Genomic DNA, 11188 nt, shown 5'->3' with positions numbered 1-11188 from the left:
TGTGCACTGTCTGAAGGCGGCTCACCACCACCTTCTCAAGGGCAATTAGGGATGGGCAATAAATGCCGGCCTTGCCAACGATGCCCACATCCCATGAACGAATAAAAAAAAACCCTGAAGGGTTATGCCTGCAGTACCAGTATCCGTTGGTGACTGCGCACTGTATAGCTTGACGGCTGCACTGCTTGCATCAAATTATAGTCCAACGATTTTATTTTTAATCCCACAAGCTTTCGGGGGCTTTCCCCTTCCTCAGGCGGTGTGGAAGGGGAAAGCCCCCGAAAGCTTGTGGGATTAAAAATAAAATCGTTGGACTATAACTTGGTGTTGTAAAATTGTTTACAATTGTTAACCCCAGTCCATCACCGGCATCTCCACATCATGCATCAAATTACACACTGCTGGGTGACTGGTTACCAATTACACTTCCCAATGTTCTCTCCATCCTCATGCAGGGAAGGCCCCGACATTATGTTACCCTCTGCCTCTAATCGGCTGCTCAGGTTCTTTTTCATTGGCGTGATGGTGTCACGTGACTATCAGACGTCACAATGTCGTATCACCGAGCGCATGTGCAGCAACGGTCCGGTTGCTATATAAGCGGCAGCGCAAAGGTTGTCGCTCCTTTTTACGTCGGAATTACGAGCGTGTGAGTTGGAGGGGGACCGATAATGATCGGTGGTGGGGACCGAGGGTCGATGATGATTAGGAGGGAGGGAGGGGGTCGCGGGGCAATCCGAGGTTGAAGCGGACTGAGGCAGATTTAACGCGAGGACTGTGACTCGGTTTGAGCAGGAATCACGCGGCCCGGAGCCCGAGTTACAGCCTCCGGCCACGTGTCGGCTCCACGTGGAATGGCGGATGTTAAAGTCGGCTTCGAGAGTGAAACGGTTTCGTTGGAATTAGTTTCCTTCCCCCCTCCCTCCCTCCCTCCCTCCCTTACCTCGCCACGCCGAATGAAGTGGCTTTGGCCGGTGTGGGCACTGACTTCAGAGGAGGAAGGTCCAGTCTCGCGGGTAGTTTCGAGGCCGAGCCGCAGCTTGTCGAGCTCTAACCGCCGTGTGTTTGCCTGTAAGTGCCAGAGTTCCCCTGGGTGGCACCAAGTAGTGGGAGCGATGCAGCCTGGCGGGAAACTGCAGCTGCTGGTTTTAAGACCAGTGTAAATGCAACGTTTATTTCCATGTGCTGATGTAAAGTACCCAAAGTGTATCCCTAGTTCCCAACCAGCTTGGATCAAAGCGATGCCTTTGAGGGAGGAAGAGAGGTTTAGGGAGGGAATGCCAGAGCGTGGGGCTTAGACTGTTGGTGGGAAGGCTGCCTGAGAGGGCAGAGTTGAAGGAACTGAAAACTGCGGGTCAGAGGGCTGGAGCAGGTTATTGAGCATTGAGAGAGGTAGTGCTGGGTGTCTCATCAGTGCAGCTGATACCACGCTATAGTTCCAAAGTACTTGGGTCAGGTTTATTTATAGATGGATTTTGGTACAAGACCGTCTAGGTGTATGATTATAGGAAACATGACTTCTGCTGGTGTATTATGATGACTATAAACTTTTTTCCCCATCAGATCGCTAATGCTGATTGTCGTCTTTTAAGTCGAATTTGGTCTGATAAACCAGCTGATAAGTCAAAATGGCCAATTTATGACCATTACCCAAGTGGTAATGCATGTTTGTTCTCCCTCCTAGGGTTATTTGGACAGATGCTGAAACTAGTGTTCCTGTGCCAAATCCTGGTGTGTGGAATATTTAAGGTAGGTCAGAAAATGTTCCATCACTTTTTTTATCCGAAGAAAGTGATGAAGGTTGTCTGTTCTTGAGTTTACGGATGTGTGTTGTACATCTTGGGTTTTAAGGACAGTTCGCTGTAAATGGGTTTGTCTTCCTTCTCTGCGTATCATTCTGTTAATCCTTGCACAGGAGATTAAATTGTACAAGGCTAACTGGTGGGTAGTGGTGCTGACGTGCGGTTTGCGTACAGTACCAAGGTACTTGATTTGGCCCAAATGATTTACAATTGTGTTGGAAAGTTAATCCCAGTTTTTCATTTGGGATGAATGTTGTATATTCCTCAAAAGCATTTTGTTTGGCCCTGTTTGTGGTTATCTTTAACATTCTAGTTTCTCTGAGCTGTACAGATTAGTCTGTCAGTCACCAAGCTTGGGAATGGGGGGGGGGGGGGTGTAATTGATGTTACTAAATGGCGTCCCAGGGTAGACGCTACTTACTTCTGAGTCAACTTCTATACTACAGCTATCTCGGTGCCATCTTATTAAAGTTAGCTAGTTTTGCTCAAGATTGAGGAGATACGTTTTTTTTAAAGAAATTTGTGGGTAAGTTGGCAATTGGTGTCGAAACTTAACACTATACTAATGCACGAACACCAAAAAAAACAGTATTACAAGAGGAAAATTTTACTTTAATTGACTTGTATACAAGGGAAGCGCACCTCCAAGCAAAGGTTGAAGGTACAGCTTCTTCGAGTCAGTGAAACAGCTCATGTTTATAGTTCAACAAGAATGCCCATCTGCTACAGAATATGGGCGTATACATACATTCTTTATTGGCTCGGGTAGTTGGTCAATCAAGTAGTGAGCTGCCCTCTCTGAACATCCATAGCTCTTTTTTTATCTTTGCTCGTAGGCCTGAGCGCACTCATCCTCCCCACATTCTTGACCTGGTTATCAGTAGGGCTGAAGTCAGTCTCAAGGCCACGTGGCCTTTCAAGAAACTGTATTCTCATTGTATTTTTGTAGTTGGCAATACCCTTATCTGCTAGGGGGGGCAGACGGTACTAAGCACCTGCTCAGCTAACTTAATTATCAACATACCAAGGCTTAAACGTAATTACACAATTGTGCCTTTCTGTGTGTGCTGTAGCTACCCCATTATGTGAGCCAACAGAGTCAATATGGTCAAATATCCCTTCATGCATTGCTACATTAATATGGTCAAGTATCTCTTTATGCATTTCTACACTGGGAAGGTCTTCCTCTTGCCGAAATGAGATCCAAGACCAAGCTGTTTGAACTTGTGGCAAAAAGAATGTGCTTGTACAGAGTTGGAAGTCGTCAGACTGCCCAGCCTCATAGCAAGCACGTCTTTGTCAAACGCCCCATACGTGAGATTGAAAAAGCAGTTGATGCCAAGCCATTACGAGTAGGGTGGTTCTAGCAGTCGGAAGCTTTTGATATGCTCTAGTAAACTGGTTTTAGTTGGTTAAATTCCAGCCTCCCTGTGCATGTTTTGGGGTAGTGATTCAGGGGTCTGGAATTCAAAAAATGCTGTGTTTTTCTCAGCAGAGAAGGTTAAGGGTGGTAACCTAATTCAATATTTCAAAGTTGAGGATAAAATGGTGGGGAAGCAAGACCAAGGAACAATAATGTTGAGAGCTTGCATTTCAGTGAATTAATTTATCCTTCCTCCCCAGGTCAGATGCTGCAATAGGCCTTTGTATCCAGAGTGACGATGCACACAACTTGGGTATGTAGATAATTGGTTCAACAAATATTTACTGATTCTAGTGAATGATGTCTTAACTTTTTTCCCCATCTTATCGATCATGGTGATTGTGAAAAAAATAAGCCAAATTCTTCTGACACTAGAAGAGGAATTAGTTTGGATATATTCCTCATTTTGTGTTGCTAAATGTGATTTTTCTTCCTCCAGGTCAGATGAACCAGGCAAAACGATTGAGAATCTTGCAGATTGAGGTACGTGAGTGATTTTAGCAATAAAATTCCTTTTTTCCCCACCCCTGCAATATTGGTCCTGCTGAATGTAGGTTGAAGCCAAGTTTAATTACTAGTAAGTGCAATGTGATGCGATACCTTTATTACTAACCTTTTAGTATTTTCTACCATCTAGGTCAAGGGGTCCCAAAATGATTTGCAGCTCAAAACTGAAAATGCTGCAAGTGCCATCGGTCAGGTATGTGAATAATAATGGTTGAGTCTGTTGGAGTTGAGCCGGGGCGGGGGCTGTTGTACAAGGTTGAAGCAGGCTGAGGCAGATTTAATGGAAGGTTGCAATGGGCCAGCTTGTGATCTACTGTTGGAGCAGGAATCATACTGCCTGGGATCTGAGTTACAGCCTCTAGCCATGTGCTTGGCCCCCATGTGGAGTCCAGAGTGGCGGATCGAACTTAGGCCTCGACATTGAAGCGGTTTTGTTTGAACTGGTTTTTCCCATCCTCCCGCTGAGGGAGCTTTGGCCAGGCTGGGATTGGGCACTGATCCCAGAGGAGGACAGTCTAGTCTCCCGCACGAATGGGGTAATTTCGAGGCTAAGTCACAACTTAGAGAGCCACTGTTTGTTTGCCTGTAAGTGCCAAAGTTCCCCTGGGTGGAACCAAGCAGTGGAAGTGATGCAGCCTGGCAGGAAACTGCAGCTGCTGGTTTTAAGACCTGTATAAATGCAACATTTATTTCCATGTGCTGATATAAAGTACCGGAATTGCATCCGTAGTTCTAACAACAAGCTTGGATCAGGAGGCAGTGTGGTTTAGGGAGGGAATTCATGAGCGTGATGCTTAGACTGTTGATGACACATTCAAGCAGCCCCCACCTCTGCAGGGAGGGCAGAGTTGAAGGAACATAAAAGCTCTCTGCAGGTTGTAGGGCTGGAGCAGGTTACAGAGCAACACCGGCAGGAGAGGGGTACAGCTTGGTGTCTGTCATCAGTGCACACGTGGAAGTTGATACCATGCTATAGTTCCACAATACATATGTGTTACTTGGGTCAGGTTTATTTACAGATGGATTTCTTGTACTTGGTACAAGACAGTCCAGGCAATCTAGATGCATGATTTGAGGAAATGTGATCTCTGCTGGTTTGTTATGATGACTAAACTTTTTTCCCCATCAGATCGCTAATGCTGATTGTCATCTTTTAAGTCAAATTTGGTCTGATAAACCAGCTGATAAGTCAAAATGGATGATCTATAACTATTACCCAAGTGAATAATGCATTTATTCTCCCTCCTAGGGTTATTTGGACAGATGCTGAAATTGGTGGACCTGTGCCAGATCCTGGTGTGTGGAATATTTAAGGTAGGTCAGAAAATGTTCCTTCGTTCTCTTTTTACCCAAAGAAGGTGATGAAGATTGTCAGTTCTTGAATTTACAGATGTGTGTTGTACATCTTGGGTTCGAAGGACAGTTTTGGCTGTAAATGGGTTTGTCTTCTCTGGATATCATTGTCAATCCTTGCACAGGAGATTAAATTGTACAAGGCTAACTGGTGGATAGTGATACTGACATGTGGTTTGTGTACAATATCGAGGTACTTGATTTGGCTCAAATGATTTACAATTGTGTTGGAAAATGAATCCCAGTTTTTCATTTGGGATGAATGTTGCATATTCCTCACACAGCATTTTGTTTGATGGCCCTGTTTGTGGTCAGCTTTAACATTCTAGATTCTCTGACCTTATTCTGTAAACTGCTGGCATGTTCTAACCAGTTAATTTTAGTTTAGAATGCTCCCTAATTTGCACCAAAAGATGATGGTGCAAAGGCCAACTCTGATCACTTGAGCACTTAAGATAAAGTGCGGGCCTTTATAAAGATCAGCCACAAGGTGAGGGGGGACATGCTTGGGGGTCATTAATGTTACTAAATGCCACCCCCAAATAGATGCTACTTCTTTCTGGGTCAACTTCTATAATAAGATGGCACTGAGATAGCTAGGGTAATGTTGACTAGTTTTGCTTAAGATTGAGGAGATAAGTTTTTAAATAAAATCTGAGGGACAGTTGGCAATTGGTCACTAGGATGGACTTCCTCTTGCCCAAATGAGATATCCAGGACAAAGCTGTATGATGGATTGTGGCAAAAAGAGTTGGAGCACGTCAGACCGTCCGTGCCTCATAGCGAGCACATCTTTATCAAATGCCCCTCGTGAGGTCTAAAATGCCAATTCAGTGTATCAGTAGGGTGGTTCCAGCAGTCAGAAGCTTTTGATGCGCTCTGGTAAACTGGATTTAGTTGATTAAACTCCAGTCCCCCGTACACATTTTGGGGTAGTATTTTAGAGGTCTGTAAATGCTCTGGAATTTAAAAAATGCTGGTCGTCTTCTCAGCAGAGGGTTATGGCTAGTACGCAATACAGGATTTCAAAATTGTGAGGGTAAGAAGTAAGAATTGCGAACTTGCATTTCAGTGAAATAATTTATTCTTCCTTCCCAGGTCAGATGCTGCGATAGGCATTTGAATCCAGTGATGATGCTCACAACTTGGGTACGTAGATAATTGGTTCAACAAATATTTACTGATTCTAGTGAATGATGTCTTAACTTTTTTCCCCATCTTATCGATCATGGTGATTTTGTGAAAATAAGCCAAATTCTTCTGACACTAGAAGAGCAATTAGTTTGGACATATTCCCTCATTTTGTGTTGCTAAATGTGATTTATTTTCTCTTCCTCCAGGTCAGATGAGCCAGGAGGAAATATCGCAGAATCTTGCAGATTGAGGTACATGAGAGTTTTTAGCAATAAAGTTCCTCCTTTTCCCCACCCCCTCCTTCTCTGCTGAATAGGCTGAAGCCAAATTTCATTGCTGGTAAGTGCATGTGATATGATACAGCTGCCACTGCTGCTTCCCTCCCTTCCCCCAGCCCAGCCAGCCAAACTTCCCATGCCGTAACTCTGAGCACCTTTCTCTCCCCTCATACCCTCTCCAAGCTCACCTTGACCACAAGACCCACCTCCTGCTCCCTCAACTCTATTCCCACCCAACTTCCCTTCCTGACCCCATGTTAGCTGATACTGTTAACGGTTCCCTCTCCTCAGGTACTGTTCCCCATCCCTTCTTCAAATCACATCACACCCCACAAAAAAAACCACCCTTGACCCCTTTGTCCCATGGAAATTACTGCCTCGTCTCCAACTTAACCTTTCCTCTCCAGTCCTTGAATGTTGTCACCTCCCAAATCCAAGCCCATTTTTCCTGCAATTCCAGGCTGGAATCCCTCCAGATCAGATTTCCGCCCCTGCCGCAGTACTGAAACTGCCCTTACCGAAGTCAGAAATTAGATCCTATGTGACTGACCGTAGTGAACTTATCCCTCCTCATCCTTCTCAACCTGTCTGCAGCCTTTGACACAGTTGACCACACTATCCTCTTCTAATGCCTCTCCTCCGTTGTCCAGCTGGGTGGGACTGTGCTCGCCCAGTAACGTTATTATCTATTCAATCGTAGCCAGAAAATCACCTGGAATTACTTCTGTTGCTCCCATGCCGTTACCTCAAGTCCTCCAAGGATCTATCCTTGGCTCCCTCCTTCATCTGAAAACACGTAGTCAGGTTCCACATGTATGCTGACAACACCGTGTTCTACCTCACTTGACCCCTCCACAGTCTGATTTGTCACACTGCTTGTCCTACATCCAGTACTGAATGAGCAAAAGTTTTCTTCCCAACTAAATATTGGCTGTCTGCCCCTGCCTCAGCTCATCTGCTGCTGAAACACTCATCCATGCCTTTGTTGCCTCTAGACTGGACTATTCCAAAGCTTTCCTGGACAGCCTCCCATCTTCCACCCTCCATAAACTTGAGCTAATCCAAAACTTTGCTGCCTGTATCCCACCTCGCACCAAGTCCCGTTCACCCATCACCCCAGTGCTCACTAACCTGCATTAACTCCCAGTCCGATAACGCCGCTTTTAAAAATTCGGATCCTTGTTTTCAAATCCCTCCATAGCCTCGCCCCTCCCTATCTCTAACCTTCTCCAGCCCTACAACCCTCAGATCTCTGCGCTCCTCCAATTCTTGCCTCTTGCGCATCCCCAATTATAATTACTCCAGCATTGGTGGATGTGCTTTCAGTTGCCTTGGTTCTGGGATTCCCTCCACCTCCACCTCTCCTTTTAAGACACTCCTTAAAACCTACCTCTTGACCAAGCTTTTGGTCACCTGCCCTAATCTCTGTGGCTTGCTGTTTAATTTTGTTTGCTAACTCTCCGTGAAGCGCCTTGGGACATTTTACTATGTTAAAGGCACTATATAAATGCAAGTTGTCCATACTTTTTCGTATTATAACCTTTTAGTATTTTATTCTACCATCTAGATGAAGGGGCCCCAAAATGATAACTGAAAATGCTCCAAGTGCCATCAGTCAGGTATGAATAATAATGGTTCTTAAAATGGTGCATTTCAATGTGAAAATGAAGAGACTTACCTCATATACTAGCCTTTTATATATTGTAGCTTATTAAAAACAATTTTTTCTCCAGGTCCATGGTTCAAAAAGCACTTACAGCATGAAAGTGTTGATGGAACATCAGGTGCTGCTAAGGTATGTGGATGATTAAGTGGTGTTAGTTTACTGTTTCTAATGAATGATGACCAAAACTTTTTTCCCCATCATATCGATCGTGCTGAATGACGATATAAAGCTAACTTCAGTCTGACATCAGTAGATAACTGCAATTTGGAGGAGGTTTTTGTTCTGCGCTCACCCTGTGTTTTTCCACCTACAGGATTTGAAGTCTGGTATGCCCATTTTATCAATCCCAAGACTCTTCAACTTTGACGCATTGAGTTTGTGAAACTAGTTTGCTTTTGATACTGTAAAGTCTACTTTTAATAAAATTCCTATTTTCTTCTATGTAACTGACTTTTGTTTTCAAAACAAGATTATATTCAAAATATTGCCAGGAAGCATATCAAAGGCAATTGATTACATCTAATTTGCTGAAGCTAGTTTCTACATTGCATAATTTAAAAAAAAAACTTAGTTTGATCTTCAGGATGACAAAGCTCCCTCAACTGAAAATACAGTATCTGGAATAAAAACAAAATGCTGGACACAGTCACAAGCGTCAGGTGGCATCTGTGGAGAGAGAAAGCAAGTTAATGTTTCAGACCGATCGGAACAATATATGGGACTTGTCAATTGTAGTCATGGTTCAGAAAGTACATATTGATTGAATAGGTGTTTCTAACTTCCAGGATCTGGGTTTGTTTCCAGGCCAAATGGAGATAACATTGGCTGGTCATTTCTTCTTGGGTCCCAAATACAGAACTGACTGACTACTGGGTGGGGTGGAATCTCTGACTAGGCACTTTGTAAACCTCCTAGCTTAATATCTTGAGGTGAGAATGCTACAATTGAGCCAAGAGTGACCAGGTCTGAGTACGTTGACAAACTTATTGAGATTGTTGTCAAATATTTTGCTGTTTGTCCTTGTAACAATCCAATATGTGCACAAAGTATTGTTTTCCTGAGTGCACCCTCCCTGTAAGCATGCACCCCAAGAAATGGCCACAAAAATAGACAACCGTAACCATAGGCATCGCAATAATTGGGGCCAGAGCTAATGTACAACTCTAGAACTCCCACAATTGTAACATGGCATGTGGGCAAAAGTACACATGTAAGTTGTCAGGTGGATGCTAAACTAAAGGCAATAAAGCAATTAAAGCTATAAACAGTCCTAAATAATAACTGAAAGGGCTGTGTTTATACTAGACATTTCTTACTAGTATGAGACTCCATTATTGCTCGCTCAGGCCCATGAACATGTTACTTTTCTCCATTTGTGTGAAGATAAATGCCTCAGAAATGTGAGGTTGATGGGGAAAGAATTGTTGATTGAATAAAGAACAAATGGAGTGTGAAAGGTATTGTATCTTCTGCACAATTGGTAAGCTGCAGGTGCTGCTCAACACAATGAGGGCAAGGTGGCCAGAACTGGAATTTGGTTTGATTGTCCTGGAGAGTTATTCTAGCATTGAGCTGCTGGACAGAAACTCACTGTCAAGATTACCTCCTCCTATGGGAGCTGGGTAATGCCCTTTGTCCCTCTTTCTCTGGGGTTCAAAAAGATGGGCCCGCCCCCCTTTGCTGAATTACCAATAATGACACTTCAATTGATGTCTTTAAATTTCTTTGAGGTCACTAGCATGGTGGATAGGGGAGTGTATAGATTTCCAGAAGGCATTTAATAAGGTTCAGCACAAAAGATTAGCAAAAATGAGCTTGCATGGAATTGGATGTAACCTTGTGACATGGGGTGGGTGGTAGGTGATAGGGGTAAAGGAAATATTTTCTGAAGGGATGCACCAAGTGCAGGTTCACCTGACTGATAGGGCATAAAGGGTTAAATTATGAGGACCCATTGAATAATTTGGTTTGTATTCCCTTGAGTTTTGAAGGTTGAGGGGTGGCCTAATATGTTATTAAAATGATAAAAGGGATTCAATAGGGTATAAACAGAAACTTTCCTCTGGTGGAGAATCCAGAATAAGAGTAATCTTAAAATTAGAGCTACACCATTTAAGAGTGAAAGTAGGAAGCACTTTTTCAAATGGTGGAAATTTGGAATCCTTTCCTCCTTCCCTGTGCTGCCCCCCCCCCCCAACTCCAAAAGGGTGTGGATGCTTGGTCAATTGAAATTTTCAAGATACAGATTTTTGTTGGCTAAGGGATATGGAGAAAAGTCAGGTAAACAGAGTTGAGGTACAGATCGGCCATGATCTAATTGAATGGCAGAACGGGCTGGAGGAGGTGTTTGGCATAGTCCCAATAGAGAATCCTAATACCCTGGGAGCTCGCCAGGAACTTAATGAAGGTACACCAAGGACAATTGGTCTGGTTTTCAGCAGCACCAGTGGGTGGAATGGCAGTTCTAATGCTAATTTAGTGGCAAAGTGGCTAAGGAGGAAATTATTCCCTTTTAAGATTATTTCAGGAATCTTTTTATCAATGAGATTGATTGATGGCACATTAGTTTAACAACTCACACAATAATGTCATGCAGTACTGAGAGTACTATGTTATCAGCCCAGATGTGGTCGAGTCCTGAAGTGGGTCTGATTCAGAAGCAATAGTGCTACCAACAAGTGTAGAAAAATGTTTTAAAATTATCTTGTCAGTTTGTTTTTAAATTTATTGATCATCTGCCAATTTTGGTCTAGCTCCAATGCCCAGTGGTAAAACTACATTGCATTTTTTGTTAACTTGCATTATTTTCTCCTCTTTCCTATAGTTCTATTTCTTGCAGACAAGTTACTGTATACAATGTGCCCTCAGCCATCTAGGTTATGGAGTGCTCTGTGAATGCCCTCTGGTCCAGACTATTTAGATGTCAGTTTGGCTCAGCTGGTAGTACTCTTGCTTTTAAGCCAGGTTGTAAATTCCAGCCCCATTTCAGGACTTGAGCACAACATTTAGGTGTGCAGTACTGCAT

General features: G+C 43.5%; 1 long non-coding RNA gene and 5 other non-coding genes across 9 annotated transcripts; all 6 read left to right on the top strand.

Moving 5' to 3' along the window:
* The first annotated feature begins 614 nt into the window (after positions 1-614).
* On the top strand, positions 615-8604 carry LOC137335251 (uncharacterized). 4 transcript variants are annotated; one of them, XR_010966376.1, is made up of 11 exons: positions 615-649; positions 1685-1749; positions 3426-3478; positions 3665-3708; positions 3863-3925; positions 4982-5046; positions 6184-6234; positions 6426-6470; positions 8065-8116; positions 8231-8292; positions 8477-8604. It is a non-coding gene; the product is annotated as an uncharacterized lncRNA (long non-coding RNA). The 4 variants fall into 4 exon arrangements; XR_010966378.1 differs by having other exon boundaries at positions 631-649; positions 3431-3478; XR_010966379.1 differs by lacking the exon at positions 615-649 and adding an exon at positions 745-1071 and having other exon boundaries at positions 3431-3478.
* Positions 1523-1616, top strand: LOC137335528 (small nucleolar SNORD12/SNORD106). Its single transcript, XR_010966451.1, has one exon. It is a non-coding gene; the product is annotated as a small nucleolar SNORD12/SNORD106 (small nucleolar RNA).
* LOC137335527 (small nucleolar SNORD12/SNORD106) lies at positions 3513-3603 on the top strand. The gene has a single exon (XR_010966450.1). It is a non-coding gene; the product is annotated as a small nucleolar SNORD12/SNORD106 (small nucleolar RNA).
* Positions 4823-4914, top strand: LOC137335525 (small nucleolar SNORD12/SNORD106). The gene has a single exon (XR_010966448.1). It is a non-coding gene; the product is annotated as a small nucleolar SNORD12/SNORD106 (small nucleolar RNA).
* LOC137335526 (small nucleolar SNORD12/SNORD106) lies at positions 6269-6358 on the top strand. The gene has a single exon (XR_010966449.1). It is a non-coding gene; the product is annotated as a small nucleolar SNORD12/SNORD106 (small nucleolar RNA).
* Positions 8326-8416, top strand: LOC137335529 (small nucleolar SNORD12/SNORD106). Its single transcript, XR_010966452.1, has one exon. It is a non-coding gene; the product is annotated as a small nucleolar SNORD12/SNORD106 (small nucleolar RNA).
* Positions 8605-11188: the final 2584 nt, after the last annotated feature.

This window comes from Heptranchias perlo, chromosome 19 (genome assembly GCF_035084215.1).
Source record: "Heptranchias perlo isolate sHepPer1 chromosome 19, sHepPer1.hap1, whole genome shotgun sequence".
NCBI classification, from domain to species: Eukaryota; Metazoa; Chordata; class Chondrichthyes; order Hexanchiformes; family Hexanchidae; genus Heptranchias; species Heptranchias perlo.
Note: the sequence above shows the minus strand (reverse complement) of the source record. Positions and strands in the feature narration are given on the sequence as shown.